At 34.8% G+C, this 17053-nt stretch overlaps 1 pseudogene; it reads right to left on the reverse strand.

Moving 5' to 3' along the window:
- LOC114037215 overlaps positions 1-17053 on the reverse strand; it is a 64694-nt pseudogene that overhangs the window by 23080 nt on the left and 24561 nt on the right.

The following is a 17053-nucleotide window of genomic DNA, read 5'->3' on the forward strand; positions in this document are numbered from 1 at the left end:
CAATTTGTGATTGGCCATAACTATGTTAAAAGTTCATTGCTTATAAATACTGACTGGGTTTCCCTCTCTTTCATTATGTTTAATGATTCATTTGCTAAGGATAGAGGCAGCAACAGGGAAGTCATCTGACTCTAGAAAATAACATAGTATAAAAGAATCACTGAAATTCAGAGATGTCAGATATTCCATTCCCTTTTCTATTAGAATGATCTTATCTCTGTAGTGGAAGAAATGGTAAAACCAGAAGCAACTTTCCTGTCTTATCCCTGACCTTGTGATAAATATTTTAACTAACCTCACAATAAAATTTGATTTCTTCTTTCTTCTGGTAAGCTTCTTTTGGGTGGTGAACAATAGAAAAATGTATTCATTGTTATTCCTTTTTGTTTATATAGCACATTAACCAAATCCAAAGCAACCCACATCACCTTTCAATAACAGTAATACAATGAGGCAGAAAAGGAAGCCTGATAAATGGGCAGATTGAACAACAAACCTCTCAGCTTTTTGGATCTCAAGTTTAGGGAAAGGAATAGATATAACAACAGGTCTAACACACTTCAAATAATATAGACCCCTACATGAATTCTATTTACTCACAAGTCTCCCCACCTGATTTTTTAAACAAATTTTTTTAATTTTTTAAACAAATAGTATTCAATAAAAATATTGGTATTTTAAATAAATAGATCATTAGTATCCAGTAAGATGCATCCACTATATCTTACGTTTGAGGGCAATAGTAAAGGAGAAAAAAGTGGGGAAGGGTTATAGTCTGCATTGGTAGAAGGAATACATACACTGGTGAAATCATGGATTCCCCAAAGTACTCATGAGGAACAAAACCTTTAAGAAGTAGGGTACCATAGTAGATAGAGTTCTGGAGTCGGAGTCTGGGAGACCTGGGTCCAAATCCCACCTCTTACCATTAATAGTTATAGACAAATCACTCAACCTCTTATCCTCAGCTACCTCACTTAAAAAGTAAAAGGATTGAACATGATGGCTTATGAGCTCCCTTTCAGTTCTAAATCTATGATTCTTAGCTGAGACCTCCCTCACCTCGTTTTATGTATTATTCTAAATTATCTCTCAGTTGGTCTCTCTGAATCCAGTCATTTCCTTTTCCAATCCATCCTCCATTCAGTTGCCAAACTAATAGTCCTATAACATGTCTGAACATGCCACTCTCCTGCTCAAGAAGTTTCAGTAGATCCCTCTGTTAAAATTCAAAACTTTGTGTTTTGTCTTTAAAGTCTTTCATTATCTGACTCCAATCTATTACATCTTTCTAAAATGATTAGTAAGTCAGTTTATAAACCTTTATTAAGCACCTACTTATGTGGCAGTTATGTGGCCCAGAGGATGGGTCTGGAGTTTGAGTTTCAAACCCAGCCTCAGACACTTACTAGCTGTGTGACCTTAGGCTAGTCACTTAACCTATATTTGCCTCAATGTCCTCAGCTGTAAAATATTGATACCAACACCTACCTTCCAGGGTTGTTGTGAGGATCAAAGGAGACAACAATAAAGCAATTATCAATATTTGTCACCATAGTAGGAAGTATATGAATGCTTATTCTTTTCTCTTCCCTTAATATGCCAGGCACTGAGCTAAGGGGCAGGGATACAAAGAAAGAGGAAAAAATAGTCTGCGCTCTCTAGGATCTCCAAGTCTAATGGGAGAGAAAACAAACATGCGACCAGGTACAAATTACTTCTCCTTAAGCACTCTTTTCCAGTCAACTTAGTATAATTACCATCAGCTACGCACAATATTCTATCCCCTGACTGAAAAGGCAGTGGGTCCTCCATCCCTGGAATGCTCACCCTTCTTACTTCTATCTCTTTCAGTCTCTAGCTTTCTTCAAGACTCACCTTACCACATTCTCCAAGGGCATTTTCCCAATTCCTTAAGTTTTTAGTGTTCCCCCTCCCCTGAAATATATTACATTTATTTTGCATATATGATGCATTTACTTATCTGTACACAAGTTGTTCTGTGCTCCTGAACACACTCGAAGTAGAGTATTAAGCTCTTTGAAGGAAGGGTCTTTTTTTTTCATTATTTGACTGTCTGTTTGCTTGTTTGTTTGGTCCTTGTAGCCCGAGCCCTAGCACAGTGCTTGCACTTATTGAGTGCTTATGGAGTTGAATTGTTTTAAATTTAATACACTATCCTCTGCACTAATCTCATATTCATTCTTAATTATGAAATAAAGGCAAACAACTTTTGATTAGATCTTTGTCGGTATACAGCCGATACTTTATGCAATAATTTCACTTTTTTGTTGGTCCACTCATAAGTAAAGCCTGCTGTGACTGATTCAGTTCCAGAAAAAAACCAGACATTATAACCAGTCTTGAAAACAGCTATAACTTCATTATTAGCAGAATAAATAATGAAGATCAGTGCTGTGAGGTTAGAGAGTCATTGAAAAGGGAAATGACTAGATACCCATATAGGAGTCCTTTCAGATACAGCTATGTACAGTCAAATCATCCTCTAGTTAGAGTAAAGCTCAAAATCAATACCAAGTTAGAAGAATACACTGGGTATGATTATAGCAGTTCTGACTTAATCTATTTAAATGAGTTTTCCTAGTTTTAACTGCAAAAAGGACAAAAATAAAGAAATATACAATCACCATTGCTTAGAGAAGTTTAAATCATGCAAAACAAAACATTACAAAGAGTAGGCCCAAAGGGCCCAGAATCAAACTGTCAGCAAAGCCTTGAACACCTTGTCAGACAGAGAAACATGACAACCAAGAGCAACAGTGTAAGATCCCTGATTAGAGGTCTTAAAACAAAAGGTAGATGACCGTCATTAGGTATGATGCAGGCAAACTCTTGTTCAAGAACAGACTGGAGTAGGTGTCTTCTGAGGTCCTTTCCAACTCTAAGATTCTGTTATTTGCAAATCATTATAAAGTAGAATAATGGAAGATTATAAGCAATTTCTCAGAAAATAAATAGGCCAAAAAAAAAAGAGAAAAGGAGTTGAGGATAAAACCATCCTGAAAAAGGCTTACTGTGAGACTCAGACAGTTTAGTCAAAATCATACAGAGAACATTTAGAGATGAACATGAAAGGACAAAAAAATGAACTTAAAGGGGGACAGATCAGCAAGCATTTCAATGGTAATCTGTTCTTACTACCAATACTTGGGGAAACACCATATTTGTACTTCATGACCTCTATGGGTCCATGATGTGCCACATGTGGAAATGATAGTGACACTTACGGAGTATAGAAGAGCAGCTGTACCAAAGACTCAGAAATCCTTGCCAGAAATAACATAGATTTAAACTCACTTGGCGATTGATTTTCAAGATATTTTAAAGAGGAGAATATTCCAAAAGAATGGAAAATATCCCAGAACATTCTATTAACAACCACAACAAAAAGCAACTGAGAAGATATCAGCAACAAGGGACTTATATACCGGCTTTCTTATCTCCATAAAATCTTTATGAGAATGACTAAGTCTACATTAAGAGTACCTTTTGCATATAATTTTCAATGGCATAATACATTATAATAGTCACAGAACTGCCTAAGAGCTATATAGAAAATAAAATACTATTCTATTTGCTGATTTTAAAATGTAGGATTTAACAGAAGAAAATATAGCACTGAAGAGTCTCTTCACTTACTTTATCACAAGTTCCTTAACCCCACTGAGCCTCAGGTTCCTTTTCTTTAAAATGGGAATGAAACATGCATTACCTACCTTACAAGGTTGTTGTGAGGCCTGGGCTTTGTAAACCTTAAAGCACTAGAGAACTGTGAACTAATGCTACCATCATAATAATAGCAATATTTTCACATCACATTTAGGCAGATACTCAATGGCAAAGTAATGGGATAAAATGGACAAGAGTCACAATGGATAGGTAGGTGCATATGTCTTACAATTACCATCACTGGAGGAAAGAAAGCACGAAACAAGTATTTACTAAGAATCTACTATGTATCAAGTACTATGCTAAGCACCTGGCAAATATTACCTAATTTGGTCCTCACCTGGATAGTTAAATGCTATCATTAACTACTTTGGCAGTTAAATACTATCATTCACATTTTACAGATGAGAAAATTGAAGCAAAGAGATGCTACATTAGTTGCCCAGGATCACACAGCTGATAAATATCAGAGGTCATATTTGAATTCAGACCTTTCTGACTACAGGTCCAAAACTCCGTCCATTGTACCACCTAGCTGATAACAAATTTAAAGCTAGAAGGAACCTCAGAAGTCAGCTACCTTAATTGTCTCATTTTACAGCTGGGAAAATTGAGGCCTAGAGAGAAACATTAAATTGCCCAAGGTCACGCAAGTAGTAATTGCAGGGGTGGGATTAGAAAACAAGTCCTACTCCAAATCTGGGACTCTTTCTACTATACAATACTACCATCTAAACAGTGACATATAGTCCTCTCTGACATCAATACATTTTTTGCATATCTTTATGACTTTATGTCTTTAGCTGAAAGTTTCAGAGACTTCTGCTGGGTCTGGAGATAAATAAATATGAGAGAAAAAAAGATTAAGTTAAATTTTGTTGAAGTTTATAATGACAGACGTCAAAAAATGCAGGGGTCATCAGATATGAAGATTTCTACATCATTGAGAAAACATAACTCACTTTTTACCTTGGCATTGCTTTAGCAAAAATTATCCCCCTACTGCACTATAAGATACACTATTTGGCCAAGACATTTTATGGTCAAAATCTCAAATTTTTCATTGAATTCTTAGTTGTCAAGACAACTTTCAGTACTCCCTAAAGTTCTGATGCAGTTGAAATTTTGTCCACTCTGATTGTCATTTGAATGCAACTCAACTACTGTTTCTCTTTGGGGAAAAGTATTTCTATTTAGGAAGTAGATCAAATGAAATAATATTTGTAAAGTGCTTAGCACAGTGTCTCTGACACATAGTAGAAACCAAATAAGTAGTTATTCCCTTGCCTTCTTCTAGTACATTTAGGGTAAAATTCATTTAATATTAAAATTCAGATAGAAAATGATTTATTTTACTAAAGTAAATTTTTCTCATTCTTTTTTATCAGAAATAAGCAACACAAGGCAATTCTTTCATTATCAGCTGATATGATAAAGGTTAGGATAATGAATACAATGTATTTGTATTTATTACTACTGATTCTGTATTTTACATTTTTTTCCTTTTAATGAGGACTCCACTTAACCTCCCATAAGTAGAATTTATCCATCTTAATCTTTATCTTAAAACAAATTCTTCCAGTATATTCAATCCTTCATTCTTCAATTTTTTCCTTTAATTTTTTTTCTAATTGTTCCTAAATTTTCTCTCTTCTTTATGTAGTAAGACCTCAGGTCACAGATATTGGCAGAGCCAATGTTGAATACATATTATCCTATAATCATTAAACATGTTATATTAAAAGTTATTGCTCTGCATTAGTAGAGAAAATTTCCTTACTGGCAGGTTACTAAATCAATGAAATTACAGATCTGACCAAGGACAAACAAAAAATAATATTCATAAATAGTTTGTGATCCAATGTATTCATCCATCCTTCTGTCCATCCATCCATTCATTTTTCCTTCCTCCTTGGTTTCAAGCCTATCTTTGTGTTGTCGTCTTCCCTTAGAATGTAAGGGAATTTGATGGCAGGAACTTCTTGTTGGTTTGTATTTATTTCCCCAGTACTTAGCTCAGTGCTTGGCACACACTAATCACTTAATAAATGCTTTATCTTTCCATCTATTCATCCAACAAACATTTATCAAGAAGTACTATTCACAAATTTTTCACTGGATGCTGGGTGATACACACAGTTTACACAAGACAGTGTACATGGTCCCTACTTCATGAAATTAGCAGTTAATTGGTGGAATAATACAAACATAATAATAACACTAACAATAATAATTCATATTTAAGGAGTACTTGGGATTTTTCAAGCAAGTCTTCACAATGGTATGAAGTATATAGTGTATTATTTTGCAAATGAGGAAATTGAGTCTCAGAGAAGTTAAATGATTTGTCCATGATCACAAATCTAAATAAAGTATTGAAACCGGATTTTATCATTTCTACTAATTTTATAAACTGTGCTGTAGTGAATAACATAACATGATAAGTACACTAAAACAACTTACAGAAAAAAAAATGCTATATGAGGGAGGCCACTAATAGAGAAGGCTTCTAGGAGAAGGCAGCATTTCAGCAGGGTTTAAAGAATGAGCAGGAATTAAATAGATAAATAGAGGGAGGAAAGATATTCTAGGAATAGAGAAACAGTGTGAACACTCACCTGGAGACTGGAGATTAAAGGACATAATGAAGGCGCGGAAAGTAGCCCAGTTTGATCACAAAATGCAAGAGGAATAATTTTTTAAAAAGACATAGAAAAGGCAAGGTGAGCTTTAGCGTGGAGTGTCTTGCATACCAGGAATTGGAATTATAATTTTACTTCTTAGTCAATAGTGAAAAACTAAAGATTTCTGAACAGAGAAATGGCATTAGGAAATCTAAGCACAAGGAAGATTATTGTCTTGTCAGCAGAGGCAACGTATTCAAAGGGTGAGAGAGTAGAGGCAGGAAGAGTTGTTAAAAGGCTGTTTTAAGAGCTCCAGCAGAGGCTAATGAGAACCCTAATAAGAACTTGATAGTGAGAAGAATAAAGAGGGGACAATGGAGATAATGCTGTGGCAATAGATAAAACAGACTTCAGTAAATGGGAATGAGAGGTACGGAAGAGTAATGAGACCAAAAAAAAAAAAAGAAGAAAAAAAGTCATGGCTTCAACCAGGGAGTCTTGGTGGATGATTGTGCCACAGACAGAACTCACAAAATCAGAAAGAGGAGCAATCAAGTATAGAATGAAAGATAACAAGCCCAATTTAAGACATTTCCTTTAATTTCTGTATGTGTGACTCTCTTGTAAATGACCAATGTTTCCAAATTTTACATCCATAAAATTTCTTTTTCTTACTTAAAATTAAATCTAAAGATAGACAATTATTTAAGGGGAAAATTATCTGGTACATATGCATGGAGAGTTAGTTTTTTTTTTTTTTCAAAGTAGGAATCCAATAATTCAAAGCCTTTAATTGAAACATCTGAATACTGTTGTATTGTAAGAAAAAAAAAAAAAAAACCCTGTGATTGATTGGCTATAAACATTCCCCTAATAGGTGACAAATGAAGTGGAAGCCCAAGAACGAAATCCACCTTAGGGAGTTAAAAACATCAATTTTTGTACATGCCATTTCATAAAAGATTGGAGCCACCTACTCCTTGTTGTCTCAGATCTACACTTTAACTTACTCTCTAGTTCCCAACAGATGGGGGGAAAAGGTGAATGAATAATCAAGCAGACATCATATAAACACTGTTGGAGAGTCTTGTCATTGATCAAGCTTAATTTTGCTCATTTCTGGCAATTGTTTTTCAACTTGCCAAGGTTGTTCTAAGTTATCTTCTCTTTCATAGCATGCCACACTTTCCAACATGCCAGCCTGTTTCTGAAGGAAACCTTTATTTTCTACTTACTGTTCTTCAATGACTTACTTGACATATGTAATAAGTCCTTTCAAGTGCTGTAGCCATAACAGAACACTTAGACTTAAATGCCTGCTTTGAAACTTCAAGAGATTTTGGGTAAATCACTTTACCTCTGGGCCTCAGGTTCCTCTTTGTCATACAAAATCTTTGATCTATCTCTTTATCTTTCTATCCATCAATCTATCTAAATGTGTATATATGCACACACATATCTGCAATTATATGTATACATATATGTGGTTGCATCTAGAGAAATACAACAAACTCAAGACATTTTTTTTCAAAGCGTATCACTTTGCTCCTCCACATGGTCCTTAGGAAAATCTTAATCCAAAACTTTAGCATGACATGGAGATGATCCAAGTTTTTTTTAAGGCCATCAACAGTAGAACCCAAACATCATTATCCTTTCTGAACAGTTTCACTGTCTCTTCTGATTCTCCTTTTGTTCCCAATGTAACTTAGGTTCATTCTGTTGCTTTTCTTACATTCTTTATTAGTATTAGAATTAGTTATTAGTATTAGAAATCTTTATTAGTATTTGGTATTTACCCCATTACTTGTCCTTCCTCCCATTATCTTTATGTGCCTTTTTTATTTGAGTTGGTCATCAAGTTCCCTGTGGGAACCCTATTAACCTCTTTAGGCAGATTTTCCCTTCTTTGCCTCATGAGAATCATTTTAATTTGTATTTTCATAATTTCATTCTTGATAAGTTCTTTTGAGTCACTTTCTGTATCAGAATTTTAGACCTACTTCCTGCCACAATAGTTTCAGCAATAATTCGTCCTACTTACAACAGCATTCAATAGAGAATATAGTTGATAATTCACTAGAATGTAAAATGCTCTCTGCTTTGTGGTCTCTTTACCTTTGGCAAAAAGTCCAATGCTGACAATGATCTTAGTTAGACCTTTGTCTAATGTATGCATGTAACTTGTATAGAGAAGAGAGTATTAAAGAATCTTTTCCATGCCAAGTTAGGAAATTAAGAAATTGGTGAAATGAAAGGATTTTCTCTTTGCTATTCAACTAGAGAGACCTAGTCAGAGTTTCAAAAGGAAATTTTTTTTATTCTCTACAACTCTACAAATCACGCATCTCTATCCAAATCAAAGAGCCACACACAGAGTTGAAAAGTGCCCCCCTCCTCTGGCCTTCAAAGTCTCCAAAGTTATCTATTTCATTTCTTCTCTAGAACTTAAGGTTTCATATGAATGCTAATGAAAAATAAAATGTAGCTCATCTTTTTTTTGGTAGGGGAGAAGAGGAGTACCACTAGGGGTGAAGTGAAGGTAAGAAAGCTGGGTTGTGGGCATCATTTTCAGGATTCACGATACTAAACACCACCAAAAAAAAACCCACATATTTTTAATTAAAATTACCTTGAAAATTCATTCTTATTTGAAGATTAAAAACAAGTTCCTTCTTAATAGCAGACACATACATCAATGCCTTCCTTAAGATGTATGTGTATATGATATCAGTCAATCATAGGTGTGGCAAATGGCCCACATCTGCCTCCAAATCAGCCAGATGTTTTTTATATTCATAACACATATTTTCACATTCATAAAAGCTGTTATTTTTTTGGGAAATATTCACTTTTTACTCATGAGTTAACATAGAATTTAATTTGTGTACATTTAACATAAAATTTAATTTATGGACATCTGGAGCCAGAGTATTTTGGACCTCTGTCTATCCCTCCTTTTCAGAGTTCTCTTTGGGGGTTATAGGACATGTATCAAGTTGTTTTTTTTTTTTTTTTTGCCATGTACAAAATTAAAGGAAGAAAAATTCATTGTACTACAATCTGTTACTAGTCAAAGAAATTTGATTTGTCTGTGTTGGTGACAACAATATTCAACATCTTTCCATAACATTTGGTCATTGTTTAAAACTGTACTGAAGTTTTATTGGGTCCTATCCTGTAAGCTGTGTATGTCTTCTAGAACTTACTATCATCCTTGGAGGAGTGGGTTGATATAGTGGTTTAAATGATAGACTTACAGTCAAGCTAGTTCAATTCCCACTTCTGTGTGACTATGAACAAACCACTTAATCTCTTTAAGCCTCAGTTTCTTCATCCTGAAAGTAGGGACAAATGGAAGTGATTGTTGAAAACTAAAAATAAATTAATTAAAAAAAGAAAGTGGGGACAAAAATGCTTAGAATCCCTACATCACTAAGTTATTAGGTGATGATGGAAATAACACATGTAAAATGCTTGTTAAACTTGAAAGCAGAGGTGCAAAACTCAGGGCCTGCAACACTCCTCAGTGCAGCAGGAACCAGAATAAAATGTAATTGGAAAATATTTAACAAAATAAATAAAAATACAGCTACGCATAGAAAATATTACATTTTAAAACTAAGTCAATATGTGGTCCACAGGGATTCTTATGTATGGATTCATGGTCCCTATTTCTGTTTCAGTTTGACACCACTGCTTTAAAGGATTATAAAATACCAATTATTATTATCTAGTAGACTGTCTATATTTCATATTTTTAAAATGATTGTTAGTGATGTTACGTAGAGTTCAAATAATTCCTTTCATCTTTTCAGCAGAGATGGCACTATTTACTACAATCTAAGTTGTAGTTTTCAAAAAAAAAAACTTCTAAGCAGCATGAAGTACCTTTCTTTTGAAATGGTCTCATGTTAAAGAATTAGAATATTAAGAGCATGCTCAAATAGAACTGTCTTGTTCTCTTGTCATTTGTTTCATATCTCACTAATAAATCTCCATTCAGTCTTTCTTTCAATCACTTTTTGAACAAAATAATTTGGTCCATTTTGCTTTTGTGAATAATTCCTGTTTCTATATATTTGTAGAAAATATAATTGTATGTATATATGTTTATACGCTTTCATATGAAATAGAAAAACCCAGCCCCTGCTGATGTATGCATAGACTGAAAAAGCCAATGTACACACTGGTAGTATACTTTATTTTGTATATGTCTACTCAAAAAAGCAGTTAATAAATTGATTTTTTAAAAATAAAATATGCTAAATGATCCAAAGAGAGTATGATATTTAAAAGGAACCCTATGATGAATTTGATAGTGAAGCAAAACAAAGATTGTTTTAATCATACTTTAATTTCTCACTACTCTTTATTTCTAAAAGTGTAGGAAGAAAATCCCATACTTGTATTTCCTTTCCATTCACTTGTTTCTTGATCCCCTACATATGTTCCTCCGATCTCAACATTCTATTGAAATTTTTATCTCCAAAGAACTTCTTATTTGACAATCCAATGGCAATCTAACTTTCTGTAGCATTTTATACTACATACTATATCATCTTTTTATGTGATCTGCTTGATTTTCATGGTACTGTTCTCTCAGGGCTCTCCATGTCTTTATGTGCTCTTTTCAGACCTTCACTGGTTCATTTGCCTCTTCTGACTCCCTAAGTGTAATTGAGCCCATACAAATCAATATCCTTTTCTTTCACTGCACATTTCAAGATTTCCCGTCATCATTTCTCGTTCTCTCCTTCTTTAGTGAAGTCTTTGAAGAAGAGGTGGGGGCCTTCTTGCCAAGGACAATGCTTCTACTTGGGTTCTTGAAACTATCCCCTCTGATCTCCTCCAGAAGCCTATCCCTTTAATCAACCCCTCTCTGATAGAACAATCACAGAGGGGAAAGTTAATGCTTGATAAAGTCTCTTCCTCTCACCTCCCAGAACATGGAGAGGTCCAAATTCCTCTTCCTTCCCTAACCCATAGGGATTTGCTTCATCTAAAAGGTGACAAAACTGTCCTTGAGACCTGATTGGTCCCAACTTCTCTTGACACAACTTCTTTCTGCTAAACCCAACATGAGTTATGCTCAGACCTCCTCCTGCTTTCCTACTTTCCTTAAAAGGAAACAAAGCTATCCTAGGGACTGAATTAACTTTTCCATGATAAAACTTTTTGGTCACTTAAGGACATAAAAAGTCCCAGTCTTCTAGAGTCTAGATAGCTCAGATTTTGTAGATTCCTGAAAACAATGCAAATCACCATGTCCTTCAGCTTGTCCTGAACTGATGACCTGATAAGTTTCCATATGAAGATGATGAGATCCTGTCCCTGACTGAATTCTCTTCCTTTCTCATTGTTTACACAGTTAACAAACTGATATTTCACATTTTATCCGCAGCACTTGGCACAGTGTTTAGCCAATTTTTTTCATTCATTCATTCATTTATTCATTCATTCACTCATTAGCAGTTTGAACATGTCACCCTCCAACTTGAAAATTACATTGATTCTCTATTGTCTCTAGATTAAAATGTACACTCCTCAGACTACCATTTAAAGTCTTTCACACTGTGGTGAGGAACAAATTACTTCTTTGATGTAATCTACATTTCAAACAAACTGTCCTGCTAGGTTTTCCCCAGATTTGACATACCCACTCTATACTCTGGTTCCTACCTACCTCTCCAATCATTATGTATTATTCTCCCACACCCTTTCCATTGGCCTGTGTGTTGTTCTCCATCACAGCATTCTATCTCTTGATCTCATACCTTTCCGCAAATGAGTTCTCATGACTAGAATGTATTCCCTTCTCACCTTATGTGACTGCTATCTACTATCAAAGCACCACTCAGGCATCACCTTATGTCTGAGTTCTTTCTTAATCTCCCCAGTTATTAGCATTTTCACCTTCTTGAAATGATTTTGTATTACTTTGTAGATGCTCTATATTTACTTACCAGTATATATGGTAGTTTATCCAAGTTCCTTTATGTCAAGAATTTTTTTGGCTTTTTTAAAATCCCCAGTTCTGGGGCAGCTAGGTGGCACAGTGGATAGAGCACTGGCCCTGAAGTCAGGAGGACCTGAGTTCAAATCCAGCCTCACACCAAACACTTGACACTTACTAGCTGTGTGACCCTAGGCAAGTCACTTAACCCCAATTGCCTAAAAAAAAAACAAAAATAAAAAATAAATAAAAAATAAATAAAATCCCCAGTTCCTAGCAAAGTTAATTATTCATAGTAATAGGCACCTAATAAATGTCAATTAGATTGAGTTTTGGGTGATCCCCAAGGCTTAGTCCTTGGCCCTCATCTATTCTCTCTTTACATTCTCTTCTTGGCAAATCCATTTATTTCCACTGTTTAAATCGTTATATTTAAGCAGATGACTTGCAGATCTATCAGTCTCAATCTCTCTCCTTAGCTCATTTCACATTTCTGACTGCCCAATAAACATCTCCACCTGGATGGGCTTCTGACACCTTAAATTTTGCATGCCCAAAACTAAACTAGTAATTTCTCCTAAGTCTATCAATCCTACCAATTTCTCTATTTTCCTTGGTGGCACCAAGGCTCAAAGCCTTATAAACAAGCAATTGTTTTTTTCTCCCTTAATCTTTATATCACATCAATTGAGTACTTCCACAATATTTTTCATTCATTGCTCCCCTCTACACTGAAATGTCACCATATATCATCTATCTATCAGCTATCTATATAGTACATATGAATAATATATAAATGCCAGGTAATAGGGAGTACTAGAAGTTCAGGGAATCAAGAAAGGCCTAATATATAAGATGATGTTTGATCTGAGCTTTAAATGCAACTAGGGATTCTAAGAGGTGGAAGGAGTATAGGAGGATTCTAAGAAATAGAAGGCAAAAGACGTGTAGTCCAGGCATTGAGTACATCATGGCAAAAGCATAGATGTAGGAGATGGTGTGTAATGGATGAAGGAGAGCAAGAAGACTAGATTGGCTGAACCATACAAAATGTGAAGTGGAGTAATGTATAATTAGTCTTAAAAGACAAGGTGTAACAAGGATTTAAAGTACTTTAAATACCAAACAAAGAATATATTTAGCATTAGTACACTCCAACTAGAGTTTATTGAAAAGATGAATGGAATGGTCATCCCTATGATCACTTGGGCAGCTGGTGTGGAGGATAGATTTAAGTGGGGAAAGGCTTAAAGCAGAGACAAAACAGGAGGCTATTGTAATCATCTAAATAAGAGATGATGAGAGCCTGATGGCTATATGAGTAGAAATAAGGGATAGATTCTAGAGATGTTTGGAGAAGGAATTGACAAGTTTTGTTAACTGATTGTATATGTAGGATGATGGAGAATGAGTTGAGGATGATATCATATGGCAAACCTGGGTTACTAGAAAGATGGTGATGCTCTTGACAATAACATGGAAGTTTAGAATAGGGTTGGATTGGGGGAGGGAGATAATGAGTTGTTTCAGGCATATTGAGTTTGAGATAATTTTGGAACACTCTGTTTGACATGTTTAATAATAATTTTATATGTGGAACTGAAGCTGAAGAGAAAATCATTCTGGGTATGTATTTTAAAATTCATGTACATGGATACAGTAATTGAACCTATGGGTTTTAATGAGGTTACTAAAGGAGAAAGCATTGAGAGGAAAGCTCGTAAGAGAGACTTAAGGTAGACCCACAATTAGGGGATCTAATATGTATCGTGACCACACAAAGAAGACTAAGAAGTGGAAATTAGGTAAAATTAAAAACTAAGAGAGAGGAGCATCACAAAAGCTCAGAAAGAAGTGAATATCCAGGAAGAGAAGGTAGTCAAGGGTGTCAAATACTTCCAAGAAGTCAAGAGTGTGAGGGCTGAGAAAAAGTTACCAGATTTGACAATTAAGAGATCATTTTAACTTTAGAGAAAGCAATTTCAATTGAGAGGTGAGGTTAGAAAACAAATTATTACAAAGGGGGTGAGAAGTGAGTGAGGAGTGGGAAAGTGGAAACAAGGTCAGCTTTTCCTTTTTATTTATTTAGTATTTATTTTTCTCAAATTAAATGTATAAAGAATTTTTAAGATTTTTTTAAATGTTTGAGTTGTACATTCTCTCCCTCCCCCCTTCCATCTCATTGAGAAAGTGAGCAATTTAACATAGGTTATATATATGCAGTCATGCAAAACATATTTTCATACTAATCATGTTGTAAAAGAAAACAGACAAAAAACGAAAAATAAAGTTTTTAAAAAGTATGCTTTGCATTTTTTTTCGCATTCAGAGTCCATCAGTTCTTTTCTAGGAATGGATAGTAATTTTTATCATAAGTCCTTTAGAAATGTCTTGGATCATTGCATTGCTGAGAATAGCTAAGTCATTTACTATTGATCTTTGTACAATATTGCTGTTACTGTGTACAATGTTCTCCTGTTTCTGCTCATTTCATTTTGCATCAGTTCATGTAAGTCTTTCCAGTTTTTTCTGAAAGCATCCTACTTGTAATTTCTTATGGCATAATAGTATTTCATCACAATCATAAATCACAATTTGTTCAGCCATTCCCCAATAGATGGACAACCCCTCAATTTCCAATTCTTTGCCACCACAAAAAAATCTGCTCTACATGTTTTTACACATATAGGTTCTTTTCCTTTTTGTTTTTTTTTATCTCTTTGGGATACAGACCCAGTAGTGGTATTGTTGGGTCAAAGGGTATTTATTTATGGTTTTATAGCCCTTTGGATATAGTTCCAAATTGTTGTCCAGGATGGTTGAATCAGTTTACAACTCTGGCAGTGCAGTAGTGTCTCAATTTTCCCACATCCCCTCCAACATTTGTTATTTTCCTTTTTTATCACATTAGCCAATCAAATAGTTACATGGCAGTAGCTCAGAGTTGTTTGAATTTGTATTTCTCTAATCAATATCTAATCTAATCTCTAATCTAATCTAATCTCCAACCAATAATGATTTAGAGTATTTTTCATATGACTATAAGTAGCTTTTATTACTTTCTCTGAAAACATTCATGTCCTTTGACCATTTATCAATTAGGAAATAAATTTGACTCAGTTCTCTATATATTTGAGAAATGAAAAAAAATTAAAATTAAAAAAATTAAAATTTTAAACAGTTTAAAAAAAGAAATGAGGCCTTTATCAGAGATATTTTCTTTAAATATTTTTTTCATAATTATGGTTAGTAACAGTATTTCCCTCCATCATATTCCATATTTATCCTACTCTGTCTCTCCTTTCACCTGTCCATCCTCAAAACAGTTGTGCTTCTGACTACCACTTTCCACAATCTGCCCTCCCTTTTATAAGTCCCCCTCTTTTATCCCCTTTCTCTCCTATTTTCCTGTAGGGTAAGGTAGATTTTTATGTCCAACTGAGTGAACATAATATCCTTGATAATTTTTTTGAAAGAAGATATCTAGGTTCTTTTTTTGAATATGGCTTTCAGATAGTCCAATAATTCTTAAATATCTCTCCTGAACTGATTTTCCAAGTCAGTTGTTTTTCTATTTTTTTTCATTCTTTTGATTTTGTTTTATTGTTTCATGATGTGTCATGGAGTCATTAGCTTCTGCTTGCCCAATTTTAATTTTTAAGGAATTATTTTTTATTAATTGAGCTTTTGTACATATTTTTCCATTTGACTGATTTTGCTATTTCAGGAGTTCTTCTCTTCAGTGGATTTTTGTGCCTCTTTTACCATTTGACCTGTTCTGTTTTCTAAGGTGTTATTTTCTTTAGTACTTTTTGTTTCCTCTACCAAGCTGTTAACTATTTTTTCCATGATTTTCTTGTATCACTATCATTTCTTTCCCCAGTTTTTCCTCTACCTCTCTTATTTGATTTTTAAAATCCTTTTTAAGATCTTCAATGGCCTGAGACCAAGTAACATTTTTTCTTTGAAGCTTTGGATGTAGCAGTTTTTGCTGTGTTCTTCTGAATTTGTATTTTGATCTTCCCTGTTACCGTAATAACTTTCTATCATCAGGATTTTTTGTTGTTGTTTGCTCATTTTTTTTTCTAGCCTATTTCTTGAGTTTTAATTTTATATTAAAGTTGGGCTCTCCTCTTCAGGTGGAGGGGACACTGAACCAAATTTCAGGTTTTTTTGTGGAGCTATTTTCAGAGTTAGTTCTGGAAGTCTGTAAGCTTTCAGTTCTAAGGTGGTTTGATCTAAGGAGAGGTGTGTATATTGTTCTCCTGGAATGTTCTCTGGTTTATGAATGACCAGACACACTCTTTTCTACCCTAGAATTATGACCAGGGTCCCCAATCCCTTGCAGCCACAAGTCCTAGCATGCCAGTGTTTCTCCTCACCATGAAAGTGAGACCCAGATTCAATTATGGACAATGCAATAGAGGCTTGCACCCAGTGCCAGCAAAGGGACTCCTGCACTCTCCTTCTGACCAGTTCTCCAACCCCCTTACTATCTGTGGGCTGAGAGCTCCAGAAGAAACAACTGTTACTGCTGATTTAGTCACCCCAAGGCCTTCTCCAAGTTTGCTGGGGTGCCACCTTCACGAGTGTAACCTGTACTAGAGTGTGCTTCACTCTCACCTTGGTTCAGCAGTCCTTTCTTGACAATCTTCTAAATTGTCTTGGGCAGGAAAATTGTTTTACTCCATCCTCTTGTGGGTTCTGCCATTCCAGAATTTGTTTTGAGGCCTTATTTAAAGTTGTTTGGAGGAGAATTTGGGACTGTTCAGGAGATATAGGA

This window comes from Vombatus ursinus, unplaced genomic scaffold, assembly GCF_900497805.2.
Source record: "Vombatus ursinus unplaced genomic scaffold, bare-nosed wombat genome assembly UNPS02010284.1, whole genome shotgun sequence".
NCBI classification, from domain to species: Eukaryota; Metazoa; Chordata; class Mammalia; order Diprotodontia; family Vombatidae; genus Vombatus; species Vombatus ursinus.